Here is an 8,936-nt window from a genome sequence, read left to right on the forward strand (position 1 = left end):
CAGGGCCAGCCTGGTGGCATAGTGGTTAAGTTCGCACGTTCTGCTTTGGCAGCCCGGGGTTCGCCAGTTCAGATCCCGGGTGCGGACATGGCACCGCTTGGCAAGCCATGCTGTGGTAGGCATCCATGTATAAAGTAGAGGAAGGTGGGCATGGATGTTAGCTCAGGGCTAGTCTTCCTCAGCAAAAAGAGGAGGAATGGCATCAGATGTTAGCTCAGGGCTGATCTTCCTCAAAAATAAAAATAAAATAAAATAAAATAAAGTAGTTGTACTTCCTGTCAGGGATGCAAGCATGACTAATGATAGCACAGGAGAGCTCCCCGACAGGCCTCCCTGACTCCAATTTAGTTAAGGTCCTTTTTTTTTTTTTTTTTTTTTTTTTTTTTAAATTTCCACCTTATGTTCTACTCTCTTCTCTTCTAAAATGTTTATAAAATATTCGTCTAAAGTGTCTTCTAAAATAGTTTTCTATCCATTACTGATTTTTATATGTAGTGTCAGGTGGGGTCCAATTTAATTTCTCCCTTGGTAGTTAACCAATTTTCTTAGAACTCGAATCAGGAGGTCAGCTCCCGTAAGTTGGTTCTGTGTGCATGGTTTTATGTTTCTGGGCTTGCCATTCTGTTCTAGGCAGTTTGTTAATCCTGGACTAATATGGCACCATCTTGAATAATTTTGTACTATTTTTAATATCTGAGAGGCAGGTTCCTGCAACTTCTTCTACAAGAGTGGTTTATTACTTCTGGGCCTTTTATTTCTCCATATAAATTTAACAATAAGCTTTCAAAAAGTTCCACAAAAAATCATATTGAGATCATGTCCGGAATTGTATTGAATCAGTACTAGTAAAATCAACGTCTTTATATCATTAAATCTTTCAGGCATGGGGCCAGCCCGGTGGCGCAGCGGTTAAGTTCACATGCTCCACTTCTCAGCAGCCCAGGGTTCGGATCCTGGGTGTGGACATGGCACTGCTCATCAAGCCATGCTGTGGTAGGCATCCCACATATAAAGTAGAGGAAGATGGGCACGGATGTTAGCTCAGGGCCAGTCTTCCTCAGCAAAAGGAGGAGGATTGGCAGTAGTTAGCTCAGGGCTAATCTTCCTCAAAAAAAAAAAAATCTTTCAGGCCATGAATTATCTATAATTATTTAGCTCTTCTTTAATGTCTTTCAGTACAATTTTATATATTTTCTATGAAGGTCTGACACATTTGTTGTCAGATATCTTCCATCACTTCATCTTTAAAATTTTTCTTGCTATACTGTTGTATTTTAAAATTATCTTTTCTAAGTGCTAATATGTTAAAAATGTGATTTTTCTTTGTAAAGATATATTGTTTCTTAATGTTTTTTGGTGCCAGAGATAAATGTTTATTAAAAATTCTACTTAGGTGATATCAGCATCATGGTGGAGTGGGTTGTTCCCTCAGTCTCTCTCCTTTAAGTTACAACCAATGGACGTTCACTTACCAGCAGAGGATCCCCTGCACAGCACAGCAGGACCTCTGAGAGATCCATGCAGCTATACATCTGAAGGTGGGTGGACTGGATCCCTGGGAGGCAGTGGAACTAAGTAAGCACACCCTCCCCTTCCCTGGTGGCAGTGAGCCAGTTTGTGGATACTCACACAGCAGCCATGCCCCAGCTGTAATAGGCAGGGACAGCCTGACCTGTGCAAATGCTTTCAGAGTTGCAGCTTGTCCTGCTGGAGTGCCCAACGTGCCACGGCATCCCCACCCATGGGAATGCTCTATACCAAGTGGCAGTGACTCAGCCTCCACATGGGCGGCTCCCCTGCTAGTGCAGCACAGGTGAAGGGCATCCCACATGCTCAGAAGGCACCCCTGCTCGCAAAGCACAGCAGCCCAAGGGATCCACTGAGTGGTGGCTCAGCCCCTGTGTTGGTTCCCCTTCTGCCTAGTGTGCAGCAGCTCACCTGATGCCTTGCTGAGCAGAGAGGCCCTGAATATGGTGCCTGACCCAGCCACCTAGTGCAGAGGCCCTGCCCATGTGAGCGCAACATACAGAGTGGCTGTGACCAGCCCAAGTGAATGCAGAGCAGCCCGACTTGCACAACTTCCAGCAGATGGGGTGGGATCAGAAAACACACCTTCTGCCTGCCCCCCAGTGGTGGCAAGTGGAATCTGTGACCTGATACTCCCACAGATGTGCTGGCAAAGGATCACTTGATCAAACACCATGAAGCACTACATTAACACTGCAGAGCAAAAAGAAAATGACAAGTCAGAAAGATAGTTCAATGAGCTCAGGAATAAAATTAATGAGCAGAAGGAATACTTCACCAAAGAGATTGATACCCTAAAAAAAAAAAAAACCTAACAGAAATTCTGGATATGAAGAACACAATGAGGTTTAAGAAAAGTCTAATGCCAGCCCTGATGGCCTGGTGGTTAAAGTTCAGCAAGCTCTGCTTTAGTGCCCTGGCTTGGTTCCCGGGCAAAGAACCACACCACTTGTCTGTCAGCCATGTTGTGGTGGCAGCTCACATAGAAGAGCTAGAAGGACTTACAACTAGAAAATACAACTATGTACTGGGGCTTTGAGGAGAAAAAAATAGAGGAAGATTGGCCACAGATGTTAGCTGAGAGTGAATCTTTCCCAGCAAAAAAAAAATCTAGAATCCACGAAAAATACAGGTGATGTTATGGAGGACAGAATTAGTGATTTGGAGGATAGAAATATAGATATACTTCAGGTGGAGGAGGAAAGAGAACTAAAATTGACAAAAATGAAGAAATTCTTTGAGAAATATCTAACACAAAGAGGAAAATCAACATAAGGATTATATGTATTCTAGAGGGAGAGGTAAGGGAGAAAGAAACAGAGAGCTTGTTCAAAGAAATAGCTGAGAACATCCCAAACCTGGGGAAGTAACTAGACTTAAAGGTACTTTGAGCCAATAGAACTCCTAATTACATCAATGTGGAAAGACCTACTCTGAGGCATTTATTATTAAAACTGGCAAAAGTCAATGACAAAGAAGAAATATTAAGGGCAGCAAGTCAGAAGAAAATAACCCACAAAGGAACAGCTATCAGGCATTCAGTGGATTTCTCAGCAGAAATATTACAGGCTAGGAGAGAATAGAATGATATATTCAAAATACTGAAAGACAAAAACTTTCAGCCAAGAATACTCTATCCAGTGAAACTGTCCTTCAGATACAATGGAGAAATAAACGCTTTCCTAGATAAACAAAAGCTGAGGGAGTTCATTACCATAAGACCTCCCTTACAAGAAATGATGAAGGAAGCCCTCCTACCTATAACAAAAAAGCAAACGTCTACACAACCTTGAGCAAGGAGATAAAGGAATCAGGAAATTGCAGCTATCAGAATAGGTCAGTAAAAAATTATAAAAAACAAAGGGAAGGAAAGCATCAAAAATAACTATAAACACTTCAATTTAGTCACAAACTCACAACACACAAAAGAATAATTTATGACAACAACAGAAGAGGAAGAGGAAAGGGGTAGACCTTGCTTAGGCTAATGGAGATAAAAGGCTATCAGAAAATGGGCTATCATCTATGAGATCTTTTATACAAACATGATAATCAGTAAATAAAAAATCAGAGCAGAGCCGTAAGTCAAAAATAAAGAGAAAATTGTCACAGAAAACCACCAAACTGAAACGGCAGTCAGAAATACAAGGGAAAAGAAATGATGGAAATATAGAATAACCAGAAAACAAGAGATAAAATGACAGTACTAAGACGTCATATATCAATAATGAGTCTAAATGTAAAAGGATTGAATTCTCCAATGAAAAGACACAGAGCAGCAGGATGTATTAAAAAACAAGACCCAACAATATGCTGCCTCCAGAAAACACATCTCAGCTGTAAGGACAAACATAGCCTCAGAGTGAAGGGATTAAAGACAATACTCCAAGCAAATGGCAGGCGAAAGAAAGCAGGTATGGCCATACTTATATCAGACAAAACAAACTTCAAGATAAAAAAGACAATTAGAGACAAAGAGAAGCAGTCTATAATGATAAAAAGGGCATTCCGCCAAGAGGACTTGACACTTATGAATATTTATGCACCTAACACAAGAGGACCAAAGTATATAAAGCAACTATTAATAGACCTAAAGGGAGAAATTGACATCAGCACAATAATAGTAGGAGAACTCAATGCCCAACTTTATCAGATAGACTTAATAAATATATATATAGGACAGTCCATTCAAAAACAGCAGAATACACATTCTTGTCAAGTGCTCATGGAACATTCTCAAGGGTAGACCATATGTTGGGAAACAAGGCAAGCCACAATAAATTTAAGAAGATTGAAATCATATCAAGCATCTTTTCTGACCACAATGCTATGAAACTAGAAATCAACTACAAGAAAAAGGCTATGAAAGTCACCAATATGTGATGACTAAACAACATGCTGCTGAAGAACCATTGGTCAATGAAGAAATCAAAGGAAAAATCAGAAAATACCTGGAGACAAATGAAAGTGAAAACACAACATACCAACTATTAAGGGATGCAGCAAAAGTGGTAATAACAGGGCAATTTATAGCAATACAGGCCTACCTCAACAAAGAAGAAAAATCTCGAGTAATCGAAAACTACACCTAACAGAACTAGAAAAAGAAGAACAAAACAAAGCCCAAAGTGAGCATGAGGAAAATAATAAAAATTAGAGCAGAAATAAATGAAATAGAGATTAAAAAAAACAAACAATAGTGTTGCTAATGAAATGAATACACGAACACCAGTTGCTGTGTAGTAGTCTTCTGCTCCTGACTTTCTCGAGCTCTTTATTATTATAGCCTCTAAACAAAGCTGGCCTTTTGCCAAAGCAGTGAGTCAGCGACCTAAGCCTGCGCAAGCATCCCACAATAATGACCTTTCCCCTACACATCTGTTCATAACAGGTTCCTTCATAATGTTTCAAACTCCCAAGGTCCCAGGCTTGCTCCTTTTGAGGAGCTGATAAAACATTCTTGTTTGCAAGCAATGTTTTCCCTGGGGCCTTGTGAGTTCACCAGGCAGAACATTCTGTTTGCAGAAAAGTCCAGCCAGTCTTGTGGATGCCTCGCGTGCAAGAACAACCACATTTCATGCCAGGTCTCCTTCACAATAGAGAGGATCAATGAAACTAAGAGCTGGTTCTTTGAGAAGATAAACAAAATTAACAAATCCTTAGCCAAACTCATGAATAAAAGAGAAGTCTCAAATAAACAAGATTAGAAATGAAAGAGGGGAAATTACAATGGATACCACAGAAATACAAAGGATTATGAGAGAGAACTATGAAAAACTATATACCAACAAATTGGATAACCTAGAAGAAATGGATAAATTCTTAGACTCATACAACCTCCCAAAACTGAATCAAGAACAAATAGATAATCTGAATAGACCAATCAGAAGTAAAGAGATTGAAACAGTAATCTAAAACCTCCCAAATTCAAAAGTCCAGGGCCAGATGACTTCTCTGGAGAATTCTACCAAACATTCAGAGAAGATTTAATACCTGTCCTTCTGAAACTATTCCAAAAAATTGAAGATGATGGAACATTTCCTAACTTATTCTACAAGGCCAACAGCACCCTGATCCCAAAGCCAGACAAGGACAACACAAAGAAGGAAAATTACGGCCAATATCACTATGAACATAGATGCAAAAATCCTCACCAAAATATTGGCAAACTGAATACAGCAATACGTTAAAAGGATCCTACACCATATCAAGTGGGATTTATACCAGGGACGCCAGGATGGTTCAACAGCCACAAATCAATCAATGTGATACACCACATCAACAAAATGAGGAATAAAAATCACATGATCAGGGGCTGGCCCCGTGGCTGAGTGGTTAAGTTCGCGTGCTCCACTGCAGGCGACCCAGTGTTTCGTTGGTTTGAATCCTGGGCATGGACATGGCACTGCTCATCAAACCATGCTGAGGCAGCGTCCCACATGCCACAACTAGAAGGACCCACAACGAAGAATATATAACTATGTACCAGGGGGGCTTTGGGGAGAAAAAGGAAAAAAAATAAAATCTTAAAAAAAATATATTAAAAAAAAATCACATGATCAGGGCTAGCCCTGTGGCCTAGTGGTTAAGTTCAGCGCACTCTGCTTTGGCAGCCTGGGTTTGTGGGTTTGGATCCCAGGTTTGGACCTACACCACTCATTGGCCATGCTGTGATGGTGCCCCACGTATAAAATAGAGGAAGATTGGTGACAGATATTAGCTCAGTGCTAATCTTCCTCAAGGAAAAAAGAAGAAGAAAAAAAAGAGTAAGATTGGTACCAGATGTTAGCTCAGGGCTAATCTTCCTCAGGAAAAAAAAAAATCACATGATCATCTCAGTAGATGCAGAGAAAGCATTTGACAAGATCCAACATCCATTTATGATAAAACAAAAACCTCAATAAAATGGGTATAGAAGGAAAGTACTTCAACATAATAAAGGCCATGTCTGACAAACCCACAGCCAACATCATACTTTATGGTCAAAAACTGAATGTGACTCTTCTGAGAACAGGAACAAGACAAGGGTGCCCACTCTCACCATTCCTATTCAACATAGTACTGGAGGGTTTAGCCAGAGCAATTAGGCAAGAAAAAGAAGTAAAAGGTATCCAAATTAGAAATGAAAAAGTAAAACTCCTGCTGTTTGTGGACAACATGAGGTTATATATAGAAAACCCTAAAGAATTCACCAGAAAGAAGTTATAAATAATCAACAACTACAGCAATGTTGCAGGACACAAAATCAACTTAGAAAAATCAGTTGCATTTCTGTACACTAACTAGCAATAACGAACTAGCAGAAAGAGAAGTCAGGAATACAATCCCATTACAATCACAAAAAGAATAAAAAAGCTAGGAATAAATTTAACCAAGGAGGTGAAAGACTGTACACTGAAAACTACAAGACATTATTGGAAGAAATCAAAGAAGTCATAAAGAAATAGATATTACGTGCTCGTGGGTTGGAAAAATAAACATAGTTGAAATGTCCATACTACCTAAAGCAACCTACATATTGAATGCAATCCCGGTCAGAATCCCAATGACATTACTCATGGAAATAGAACAACGAATCCTAAAATTTATAAGAAAAACAAAAGACTCCAAATAGCCACAGCAATCTTGAGGAAAAAAAAGCCAGAAGTATCACAATCTCTGACTTCAAAATATACTATATAGAAATCAAAACAGCATGGATCAGTGGTTGAAGTGGGCGGAGCAAAGTGGCGGGGTGAGCTGACCCGGGATTCTCTCCCCTCCAAAATACAACAAAAGATTGGAAGAACTGAATTTCAGAGACTAAACATAATGCCAGCTCGTTAGAGACCTACAATACCAAGAAGGCGGAGATCATAAACCTTGCAGACGGCCTCGGAGGCGCTGGAACGGTAGGAGAGAACATCGCTCCCTCCCCTAGAGTCTGTGATCGCTGTGGCGCGGGTCGGGAAGGAGCGGGGGAGGGGCCGCGAGACCTGGGGATCATCCAGGACTCCTGCCGCTGATTCAGTGGAGACCCGCTGACGGGGGAAAGCTTCCGTCCACGGGGACCCTATAAATCAAGGGCCTTGGGAGACCAGAGAACAGAACTGATCTGAACCCAGACCGGCGCGTGTAACAGCCCCTCCCCCCCAGCAAAGCCAGTGGGCGCAGCCATCTTGCCCTGATGGCGGAGAGCTAACATGCCGCTCTCGACCCCCATCTAGTGGCGACAGGCTGTAACTGCAACCGAATTCTACCACCATGAGAAAAAACCGCTCCTCTACCATCCAGCAATTTATAAAAGCCCCAGACCAGAAGGAAAACAATAAAAACACAGAATTAAGTCCTGAGGACTTGGAATTAGGTAAACTAAGTGATAATGAATTCAGAGCAGCTATAATCAAAAAACTCAATGAGGTAGAGAGAAAGATAAATAAGCCGAGTTCTGGAGTTACTTCACAAAAGAGATTGAAATCATAAAGAATCAAACAGAATTACTTGAGATGAAAAACACAATGGACCAGATAAAACAGAATATGGATTCCCTGAACGCCCGTGTAGACCACATAGAGGAGCAAATCAGCATAATCGAGGACAGACAGGCTGAATGGCGCCAGACAGAGGAAGAAAGAGAACTAAGAATTAAAAAAAATGAGGAAAATCTCTGAGAGATAATGGATTCAATGAGGAGTAAGAACATAAGGATCATACGAATTCCCGAGAATATGGAAGAGGAAAATGGAGCAGAAAGTGTGCTTAACGAAATTATTGAAGACAACTTCCCAAATCTAGGGATCAACAGAGAAATGTGTGTAGAGGAGGGTTTTAGATCTCCTAGATTTGTCACTGTAAAAAGACCCACCACAAGGCACATAATAGTAAAGTTGGCAAATAGGAATGATAAGGAAAGAATACTCAGGGAAGTAAGAAAAAAAAAGAGAATAACCTATAAAGGAGCCCCTATCAGACTGTCAGCGGATTTCTCTACAGAAACCCTACAAGCTAGGAGAGAATGGAGTGATATATTCAAAGCTTTAAAGGATAAAAACCTTCAGCCAAGAATACTCTATCCAGCAAGAATTTCCTTCAGATATGAGGGAGAAATTAAATCTTTTCCAGACAAACAAAAGTTAAGGGAGTTTGTAACTAAAAGCCCTCCATTACAAGAAATCCTCAAGAAGGCTCTCATACTTGAAAAGAGAAAAAAGGGAGAAAGGGGTCACAATCCACAGACTAGGGAGACCGATGGATAGAACCAGAACAGGATAGCAAATATTCAACTATAGCATTAGGGTAAAAATAAGGAAACTACCAAAACAAGGATGATCTTAGCACTCTAACTACCAATTAATAAGACGAGTTGGAATAAAAAATGAAAATAATTATTTAGGAGGGGAAGAGCAAAGGGTCTAAATCAGTATTGGTCG

This window comes from Equus caballus, chromosome 7, assembly GCF_041296265.1.
Source record: "Equus caballus isolate H_3958 breed thoroughbred chromosome 7, TB-T2T, whole genome shotgun sequence".
Lineage (NCBI taxonomy): Eukaryota > Metazoa > Chordata > Mammalia > Perissodactyla > Equidae > Equus > Equus caballus.